The 10511-nt window shown below is 43.3% G+C and overlaps 1 long non-coding RNA gene across 1 annotated transcript; it reads right to left on the bottom strand.

Moving 5' to 3' along the window:
• Positions 1–7227: 7227 nt before the first annotated feature.
• On the bottom strand, positions 7228–9280 carry LOC309346524. The gene is made up of 2 exons (XR_014158668.1): positions 9043–9280; positions 7228–7645 (listed from the first exon to the last, which is right to left on the bottom strand). It is a non-coding gene; the product is annotated as an uncharacterized lncRNA (long non-coding RNA).
• Between the last annotated feature and the right edge of the window lie 1231 nt (positions 9281–10511).

The raw sequence follows: 10511 nt of genomic DNA, 5'->3' as shown, positions 1-10511 counted from the left end.
AATAATAATAATAATAATTTATTATTTGTACCCCGCCCATCTGGCTGGGTTTCCCCAGCCAAATAAGGAGAGCAAGGTGATGACACAAGCTTTGGATGAGGATGCCACAACGATTCTTCCTTAAAAACAATATCTCTGCACATTTAGGATTGGGGAAGCTCAGGTCTAGGCACCAGATGTGGCCCTCCAGGCTTCTCCATCTGGCCCTTGAGACTCCCCTCCTAGGCTATTGTCCCCTCTGCCTCTGCTCTGCATCAGTGCTTTTGCTGATAATGTCTCTTGCCTGCCTGGATGGAGGATGGAGAGGTGCATGGCTTTTGCAACACTCAAATGCTGCGCACCGTACAAACACTTCCATTCATTGCTGCACCCACTTTTACTTTTGCCCACACCTACCATTGGCAAACGGCCCCTGGAAGATTGCTCAGGAGGCAATGGCGGCCCTCAGGCTGCAGAACGTCCAGGCAAGAGTTGTCAGCTAAGCTTCCATCCAAGATGCTTGTTTTCCATTGGCAAGGAAACTGTGTGTGTACCTGAAATACCGTCAGGTCCTGGAAAGATTCTGCTCACCCAGCCTGGCCATTGGCGCCTCCTGGACAGGGGAGAGTATAAGAAGACATCCTCTTTCAACTGAGCCTTGCTTAAACCACTGTCTTCCTGAACCCTGGTGTATTCCTGTGTCCTTTGGTCTTGTTTCCTGACCTGTTGTCCCTGATTTCCCCTTCAGTCCTGACTTGCTCTTTAGTTCTGGCTGCTGGCTTTCTTCTCTGGCTTTTGAAGGATCTCAGAGCACTACTTGCAGCCTGTGACAGTGATGGAACATTCAGTCATTTGGCTCCTACCTCATATATGTCGTTAAGATACATTGAATTAATTCTAAGGCTGAGTTCTGTAGCCCCAAAGAAAACATAGAGCACTGATTATAACGTGTGTGTGTGTGTGTGTGTGTGTGTACACAAATCAATACTAGGATGGAGACTCAACCTTAGAAAATGTTAGACCTTAGCAAATTGTCAGAAGGGATACCATAGCTTTGAGAAAACCCCTGTACTTGCCCATCCCATCCCACAGATCATTGATAGATCTTTTGTGTTTAATAATTAGCTAGCTACTATTTGGTTGAGATGTGTGTCTTTTGACACAGTGTCATAAAATGCATAAATCTTAGCCAGTCCTTTCTTCAGAGTATGTCATAAATTGGCTGCTAACCATTTGCATTATTCTCTTGATTTATTTTCAGAACTGGGGCCAATATTTGGCTGAAACTGTGTAGGTTTAAGAGGGTGGGGAGAGAGGCCAACCGGCAATTGTAGTTACAGATAGGTAGCCGTGTTGGTCTGCCATAGTCAAAACAAAACAAATTCCTTCCAGTAGCACCTTAAAGACCAACTAAGTCAGTTCTTGGTATGAGCTTTCGTGTGCATGCACACTTCTTCAGATACACAGATGCTTCAGGTTATATACGCGTGTATCTGAAGAAGTGTGCATGCACACGAAAGCTCATACCAAGAACTGACTTAGTTGGTCTTTAAGGTGCTACTGGAAGGAATTTGTTTTGTTTTGACTATGGCAGACCAACACGGCTACCTATCTGTAACTGGAACTATGGAAGGCACCACATTGAGCCGGCAATTGTAGTATGTCTTGCTGATGAGATGTTGTTAAGGACTCTGAAACCTCAGAAATGAATCCTAGACAGCAAGCTAATCCTGGGTTGCAAAACAAATACGTTAGAGATTAAAGAAATAGTGAGGAGGGATTTTTAAGGAAATGATAGTGGCATGGAAGAAGTTTATACAATTATGCATGGCATGGAGAAAATGTATAGAGAATTTTTTTTCTCTTCTCTCATAACAGCAAGCTCATAACCAACCAATGCAGCTGAATTTTGGAAAATAAAAGAAAGTACCGTGGTACCTTGGGTTAAGAACTTAATTCGTTCTGGAGGTCTGTTCTTAACCTGAAACTGTTCTTAACCTGAAGCACCACTTTAGCTAATGGGGCCTCCCACTGCCACTGCGCCGCCGCCACGCTATTTCTGTTCTCATCCTGAAGCAAAGTTCTTAACCCGAGGTACTATTTCTGGGTTAGCGGAGTCTGTAACCTGAAGCGTATGTAACCTGAAGCATCTGTAACCCAAGGTACCACTGTACTTCTTCATGAAGCACATAGTTAAACTATGGAACTTGCTCCCACATGGGGCAGTGATGGCCACTCACTTGGATGGCTTTAAAAGAGGACTGGACAGATTCATGGAGGAGAAGACTATCAATGTCTAGTAAACCATGGTGGCTATGCTCTGCCTCCATAGTTGCTGGAATAACTAGAAACCACAGGAAGGGAGAGTGCTCTTGAGCTTGAATCCTGGTTGCGGGTTATCCACTGTGAGAACAAGGTGCTGGACTAGATGGGCCATTGGCCTGATCCAGCAGGCTCTTCATATGTTCTTAAAACAACTATTTAAAACATTCAAAAAATCAAAACGTAAAAATATTTTCTGGTTCAATTTTTTTTTTAATTTTGAATCACTTATGGGGGGCGCCATACTCTTTTCAGTGCTTAGGGCCTCTTCTAAAGGTCTTAATGCAGTCCTGGCCAGGCCAAAAATGCAAACCATCCAATCAGTAAGATGATTGAGACAAAGTGCACTGAGAGCAGAGGTGACAAGAAGGAACGGGAGAGAAGCAGCGAGAGCAGTAAAAGCCAACCCACAGCACAGCAATAAAATTAAGATGGCAAATGAGTAATAAATACATAATCTATTAAAAACTCTGGATGATAGGATTGTTTTCTGCCGGCACTTAGAAGTCAGGAAAGCCAACACTCCTCCACCTCAACTGGGCATGGTATTATATATTGCCCCCTGGCTTCCATGTTTAGAACTTCTTTAATCTCTCCTTGGTTGATCACCTGAACAAGCCTCTATGAAGAGAGAGGCTGCGTAAACATTATACCTTTGAAGCACATTTGAAACACACACACCCCATCCCCACCCCAAGAATTCTGGGCCTTGCAGTTTACCCCTCACATAGTTGCTATTCCCAGCAATCCTTCTCAAGCTACAGTGACCAGAATTGTTTGAGGGGGGGAATTTGCTTTAAGGGTCGAGTTTTACGTCTTGTTGTTGAGATTCAGATCTCTGAACAGCTTGGAACCCAGTTTCCTCTGGGAACAGCTTACCATGCATATCCCTGCCTTTGATTCTTGAGAAATACGCTCTTAGTAGTGCCACATGCTCCCAAGGTCCATCTTATGTCTACTAAGACCGGGGTCTTTTGTGTGGTAGCCCCTGCTGCTTGCAATCAGGCACTCTGCCTTACCTGCTTGCCTGAAGCTCAAGTATGCTCATAGTTAAACAATGGAACTCTTTGACATAGGATGTGGCAAGGGCAACCAGCTTAGGTGGCTTTAAAGAGAGGCTGGACAAATTCATAGAGGATAGATCAACATATGGTTACTAGTCTTGATGGCTCTATATTACTTCCAAGGTCAAAGACCTCTAAACACCAGTTTTGGGGTGACATCAGCAGGAGAGGATGATTGTGCTTGTGTCATGCTTGTGGACTTCCCAGAGGCATTTAGTGACACCATGAGAAAAAGAATGCTAGACAAGATGGACCCTTGGACTGCTCCAGCAGGGCTCTCATTATGTTCTGAACTCCTGTGTTGATTTATGGAGGCTTTCTATGCATGGAACTTAATCAGCGTTGATCAGTTCTACAACCAGAGTAAGGCTGTTGTCAGTACTAGGAACAGATGCCTCAATTTCTATAATAGAACAGGGGAAATCTTGAGCCCTTGTGGTCTAAAAATACACCACTCTGGACAAGAACATTTGGTTCCTCCTGCCCAGTAATATTTGCACAGCCTGATTAGAGGGATGACTGTCTCAAGGTTGCCTTGTTGGAAAAGATAAGAGGAAAGGAGCATCTTACAAAAGATCACCTGTGGAGCATGAACTGTCTAGTGCAGATTCCTCTATTAACCGTTAGTCAACCTCTCACCAGCTGATTCACTCTTGTTGATAGCAGTTGGCCATTTCTCCCAACATGTATTAAACTGAAGAAGCCAAAGATTAACATAGCATGCATTGACTCATTAACAGCCACTAATTAAGGGCTGCATCCAACTATGGCCACATTCACACCATACATTCAAAGCACTATGATATCATTTAAATAATCATGGCTTTCCCCAAAGAATTCTGGGAGCTGTAGTTTGTTAGGAGGCCCTTATTCCCCTCACAAAGCTGCAATTCCCGGAGTTCACTGTGCAGAACGATTAATTGTTAAGCCACTGTGGGAATTGTTGCTCTATGAGGGGAATATGGGTCCCCAACAACTCTTAAGAAACTACAGCTCCTAGAATTCTTTGAAGTCATGACTGTTCACATTGTCATAGTGCTTTAAGCATAGCTGTCAACTTTTCCCTTTTCTTGCGAGGAATCCTATTCGGAATAAGGGAATTTCCCTTTAAAAAAGGGAAACGTTGACAGCTATGGCTTTAAGTATACAGTGTTCACATGGACCCAAGTCTTTAAGCTTGCCAAACATCAGGAAAATTCCCAAAATGGCTTCTTGGTGTAAAAATGGTGTCAGGGTGGAATTTTCAGCAAAAAATCACTCTTCCTAAAAACAGCTCAGCAACTTACTTTGTCAGGAATTTTTCACCTAACCAAAGTAAGGCTAACATTGGCCACAACCCAAGTTTTCAGGTTTTAATTAAAATTCAAATCTTCAAAGGAGCATTACTGGGGCAAGACTGAGGCCAATCTTTCTGTGCCAACAAGAGGGGATAAAGGATCAATATAGAAAACAAGCAAAATGTCTGATAGAAATATATGATACAGAAACAAGCCACTGTTTGAATCGCTCTGTATCCCTGGTGAATTGGAATATATACAAATTCATTTACATCTTGAAAAGATGTCCAATATTAAAACAGAATGAGAAGAAGGAACAGGCCACTGGCTATTTCCCAATTCAAATATATCCTTTCGCAGCTCAGATGTAAACTTCTTAGAAGCATGCTAAAAGGGAGACCTATCCCAAAATGTGTACTTCCGATCTTAACTACAAGGATATAACAGGTGGTTGGTTAGAGGGAATTCTACCCCCGCCCCCCAGGCATTAAGAATCATTCCAAAAATTATTCCCTTTTGCGTGAAAGGTAAACTACTCTTAGTTTACAACATCTGGAAAGGATTTGTCCTCTTCTGAGCTTCCATTGTTGATTCTGAAACCGTTGTAACAGTATCCACTTCTAATGTGGTTTAGGAAAGACTCCAGGCATAATAATGGGAAATAATTGTCCCCATGACAACCACTTAGCATGACAAGACCCTCGGAACCAGGAAGGTTTTGGCAACCGTTGAAACCCTTTTGAAACCGTACACTTTGAACTTCGGCGAAATGACTCGCTCTGAGAACGCCTTCCATGAAACCAAACAAATATGGCCACTGGTTTATAGGCATCCATAAAGCCTTCTCTCTTCACCCTCCTCACCCCTCTCTTTTGCTGAGCAATGCATTTCGTAATTTTTTGAACGTTCAGACTCCCAGCCTGAAGGAATGCAATTTGTCAAGCTGCTGAATCAGCAGAGTAATCAGATCCATCATTTAAGCCTTAAATGGGAGGTGGGAGTAACCCAGGTGGGTTTTGTGGTGATGTTACTTAAACATAGATTGAAGTAGCAGAAAAAAAGAAGATGTAGTATTAGTATGCAAATCTGGATTGAGTTCAGTGATGCGATGAGCCCCAACAAATGAGCTTATTAATGTATTAGTTAATTAACTTTGATTTATTCATTGCCTTCAAAGCCCCCGCCTCAAAGGTTTTAAAATATTAAATTAAAAACAACGAATATCTTTAAAACAAGGCCCAAACCCTAACAACTGGACGCTCCAGGTACAGACTCATTTATCCAGCTGCTTCTGGAAAGTGCAATGAGTGGGTGCCTGTCATATCTCGACAGGAATGCTATTCCACAGAGCAGGGGCAGCCACACTAAAAGCCCTGATCTGAATCACTGTGCCTTCTGAGATTGTTGGAACTCACAGGAGAAACCCTCCTAAAGACTGCAGCAGTCTTCTGGGTGTATAAGGGATAAGGCTCATCATGCCCTGTTGGACATTCAGTTGGTTCTGTAACCTGCTGTCCTCCAGCTGTTTTCAGCTACAGTTCCCATAAACCCTGATCAGCCCAGGGCTTCAGATAGGAGAACTTAAGAAAGGCCATTTTGTTCTGGATGACATGGCCAAGGTTGGTCTTGAAACCACATGCCCCCAGGTGCATGTCTGAAGTCCAGATTTCAGCAGAAACTGTGTGGACTATTTCAAGCACAAGGTGTAGGTGGGGGTGGGGGTGCAGTCCAGGAAAGAATCTGCCATCCTTGTTTGTTATTGTTTATACTTGCAGTGTTGGGGGTCTTTTTTTACAATTACAGATTTGTAATTGTTTTATTGTGATGACAAGGTGCTACTGGACATTTTTATTACTTTTTTATGTATTTTGATTTAGCATTTGTATTGTAGGAGAAAAGAGTGCTTAGAAATGCATAAGGTAAAGGTAAAGGGACCCCTGACCATTAGGTCCAGTCGTGGCCGACTCTGGGGTTGCGGCACTCATCTCGCTTTATTGGCCGAGGGAGCCGGCGTACAGCTTCCGGGTCATGAGGCCAGCATGACTAAGCTGCTTCTGGCAAACCAGGATGTACAACAGGATGTGATCCTGGAAAGCACATGAAGAAAAATAAAATATCCACTCGTATACATTTTGCCTCTACCTTTGTCTGGCTGTTTTAAGAAGGTGGGCAGGGGAGAGAGGGAGCACACATACCCTCTTAAAATCATCCCTTTTCATCAAAACAAAAGAGGGATGCAAGAAATACAGAGATGAAGACCCCCCCCCAAAAAAACCCCAGTAAAACCTAACATCCCCTTTCCAAAGAGATTTGTACTCCTGGCCATCCAAATGAGCCACATTTTTCAGGTCCTGCCTTGTCATTTGGCCACTTCTGGAGTGCTGGACCAACTATCAAAGGCCCCAGGGGAGAGGAGTGCTTCTTATACTCCCTCATCTAAGAGATAAAGTCAACCGGGTTCTTCAAAAACTACAATGGAAAACAAGTTAATGTTGAGCCAAGGAAAGGAATGATGGTACTAAATGGCCTGGATTTCTTTACCTCCTCCCCAAACGTTGCTACTCACCATTGGCGAGTCCCAGCTGTAAGGTTACTCATTTTTTATTCACCAGCTTGATGGATGGAAGAAAGAAGTTCTGCCAGGCTCCAATTAGAAACAGGAGTGCTTGTGGGTTGCTGCTTTTGAGATAAGAGGACCATTTGTCTTGCTCTCTATGCAACAGGATTGCCAAAAGACGTCAAACAGAAATTTATTCTAAATGATCCCGCTTGGGGCTGTTGAAGCACATGGAGAGGGACACCGGGGGGGGGGCTTCTCTTCCTCCACCCCTCCAGTTTCATTCTTTTAAACAGCTGGAAATTTATACCAGGGGATGAGTGAACCATGGCAGGAATCCATCTCTAGCAGTTGCCAGATCTTTCAGAATTCATCAACATGGGGTTGATATCGAGTTGCCAAATGGGAACCTCAGGTTGTAAAAAACGTTGTTCCAAATAGCAGACCTTAGGAAATCCAGGCACAGAGCTGTGAGTGGCATTCATGGCAGGAAAACTCTGGAATCACACCCTTGTAATGCTCAGATTGAGTACTATTGAGTTGAATTCCCCAGAAATCCTTGACCTTGATTCAAACCATTGAGTTCTTCAAACTCAGCCCTCCATATGTTTTTTTGGCCTACAACTCCCATGATCCCTAACTAGCAAGACCAGTGGTCAGGGATGATGGGAATTGTAGTCTCAAAAACATCTGGAGGGCCAAGTGTGAGGAAGCCTGGTCTAATAACTCAGGCATGGGGAAATTGTGGCCCTCCAGATGTTGTTGGACTCCATTTAGCCTCAGCCAGCATGGTTGGGTATGATGGCAGATTCACTCCAACAACATCTGAGCAGATTCTCTCTCTTTGATTTAGGTCAGGGGTTAGCAAACTTTTTCAGCAGGGGGCCAGTCCACTGTCCCTCAGACCTTGTGTGGGGCTGGACTATTTTTTTTGGGGGGGGAGGGAATGAACGAATAAATATCCCACAAATAACCCAAAGATGCATTTTTTTAAAAGCATACATTCTACGCATGTAAAAACACCCTGATTCCCAGACCATCTGTGGGCCAGATTTAGAAGGCGATTGGGCTGGATCCGGCCTGCGGGCCTTAGTTTGCCTACCCATTATTTAGGTGGTGGGTTTTAATTCTTCATTCATTCAGACATAGGGACAGAGGAGGCTGCATTATGCTGAATCAGACCATTGGGTCCATTGAGCTCAGCATTTTCTACACTGTCTGGAAACATCTCTCCAAGGCTTTAGAATGGGAGTCTCTCCCAGCCCTACCTCCCTACCAGGGATTGAACCTGACACCTTCTGAATGCAAGACAGATACTCTACCACCAAGCTACGGCCCCTGTAGACATATCTTTGGAATGAATACACTTTGGTCATTTTATAACTTTGGCTTCCCACTCAGGTTTAATAAAGAAAGGCATTCTTCTTTGCCTCTGAAATTGCTCATTTGTGCTTGCCTCTCCAAAGGAGAGTCGCCACCAGAGAATTGGGGCCCCCTTCCTCCTCTCCTCTGGTGAGATAAGACATAATTTAATTAACCAGAAACTGCTGCTGAATCATAAGATTCCCGCATAAGATTGCCAGACAGCCTCTCTCAAAGTGTCTGCAAATGTGCTCATTGGCTTCCTGTCAAGGTTCATCCTTTGTCTGTCTAGCATAAAAAGTCATCCTCTCCCACCTGTGCTTTGTGGGGGGTAGGGAGCCATGAAAACCATTTGGGCTGAACCATTTGACTTTAACAAATAAACCAGAAAGGATTATATGAGCCGTTTGTCTTCTAGATTACTAGCATTTCATCCTACTCGCAATAGCCCCTCTGGTGGCTCATGGAACATTCCATTTACCCAGGAATGAAATGTGTGCTGCCATCTCTTGGGCATCAGAGGAACACTTGCTAAAGTTGCAGTGAAGAATCCAGAGCAGGAGGCCTTCAGATGTAGCTGATGCTTCTCTACAGCTAGAAACTGCTGGATTCATGGAGGATAGTGCTATCAATGGCTGTTGGCCATGATGGCTATGTTCTGCCACCACAGTCAGAGGCAGCAATGCTTCTGACTACCAGTTGCTGGAAGACACAGGAGGGGAGAGGGCTCTCATGCTCAAGAAGATTGACATCATCACCATCCACCACCTGAGGCAGTTGTCTCACTTTGCCTAATGGTAGGACCAGTCCTAGATGAGTATAAGCTCCATTGAACTCAGTGAGGCTTTACTTCAATGTAGACATGCACAAGTTCATACTGTGAGTGTTGTGTATGTTTGACGGTGTGATTACTATAGTTGTGATTCCCTGTGGGGGAGGAATGGGATTACCTAGGGGGGCACTAGGAGGCCAGGGTGCAGCAGAGGGATGCTGGAGGTGTAAATTGCTATTATTATTATTATTATTATTATTATTATTATTATTATTATTATATTGTTTAAAAACTAAAATTATGTTATTATTAGTTAAATTAATTGGGTTTTGAAAAATGTGCAATTAATTAATGTTTTGAAATTTATTGTGTTATTAACTTCCTTAGTGGGTTGTGCAAACTCCTATTCCAAATCATGCTTCTTATTGGGTAGGGGACACAGTAGGTGAGTTTATGGTACAAAGGGGCAGTGGCGCGAAAAAGTTGGAGCAGCATTGCTTAGTGGGTTTTAACTAACTGTCACTTGGCAATTTGCCAGATGAGCTACAATGTCCCTTTTATTAACAAGAGATGATTCTATAATTGGGGTAATAGACCAGTCATCTGCTGGAAGTTCCCAGCAATCTTTATTTTAGAGTCATTTCTTTTTATCACTGTGTAGGCCTTTTTCATTCTCTAGAAAAGCAGCCGTCAGTCAATGGGCAGAAGAAAACCCCCCACAAAAAACTGAGTCAAGCATAATGATCTGTGTTTGATGCTGACTTCCAAAAACACATCAAATGCCATCTGCAAGGTGTCCAGGAAAAAAGACATTCAATATCTCAGTCCATTATCATGACTTACTGGGGAGTTTCCAGCAAAGCCCCAAAGAAAATTCATGGAGCTAATAATACGTTTGTGCAATCCATACTGCTTGGGCTTTCTTTATAAATTTATGTATTCAATTCTAGTTCTGCCTGGAGGATCTTCAAGTTTCTCTCCATTTTGCAACATAGGAAGCATTAAGAAACTTCCGGATGTGCTTCTCCTCAGGAAAAAAAAGGAAGAAAACTGCAGGAATGACGCACATTTTTTTAATGGCTTGTTACAGGCCACCTGCCAGCCAGCTGAAGTTGCCAACTCAATTGAAACAGATTCCATGCTTGCCATTAGCCGAGTTCCTTGCTGTACTTTCCATG

Source organism: Podarcis erhardii (genome assembly GCF_964252035.2).
Source record: "Podarcis erhardii genome assembly, chromosome: 7".
NCBI lineage: Eukaryota > Metazoa > Chordata > Lepidosauria > Squamata > Lacertidae > Podarcis > Podarcis erhardii.
Note: the sequence above shows the minus strand (reverse complement) of the source record. Positions and strands in the feature narration are given on the sequence as shown.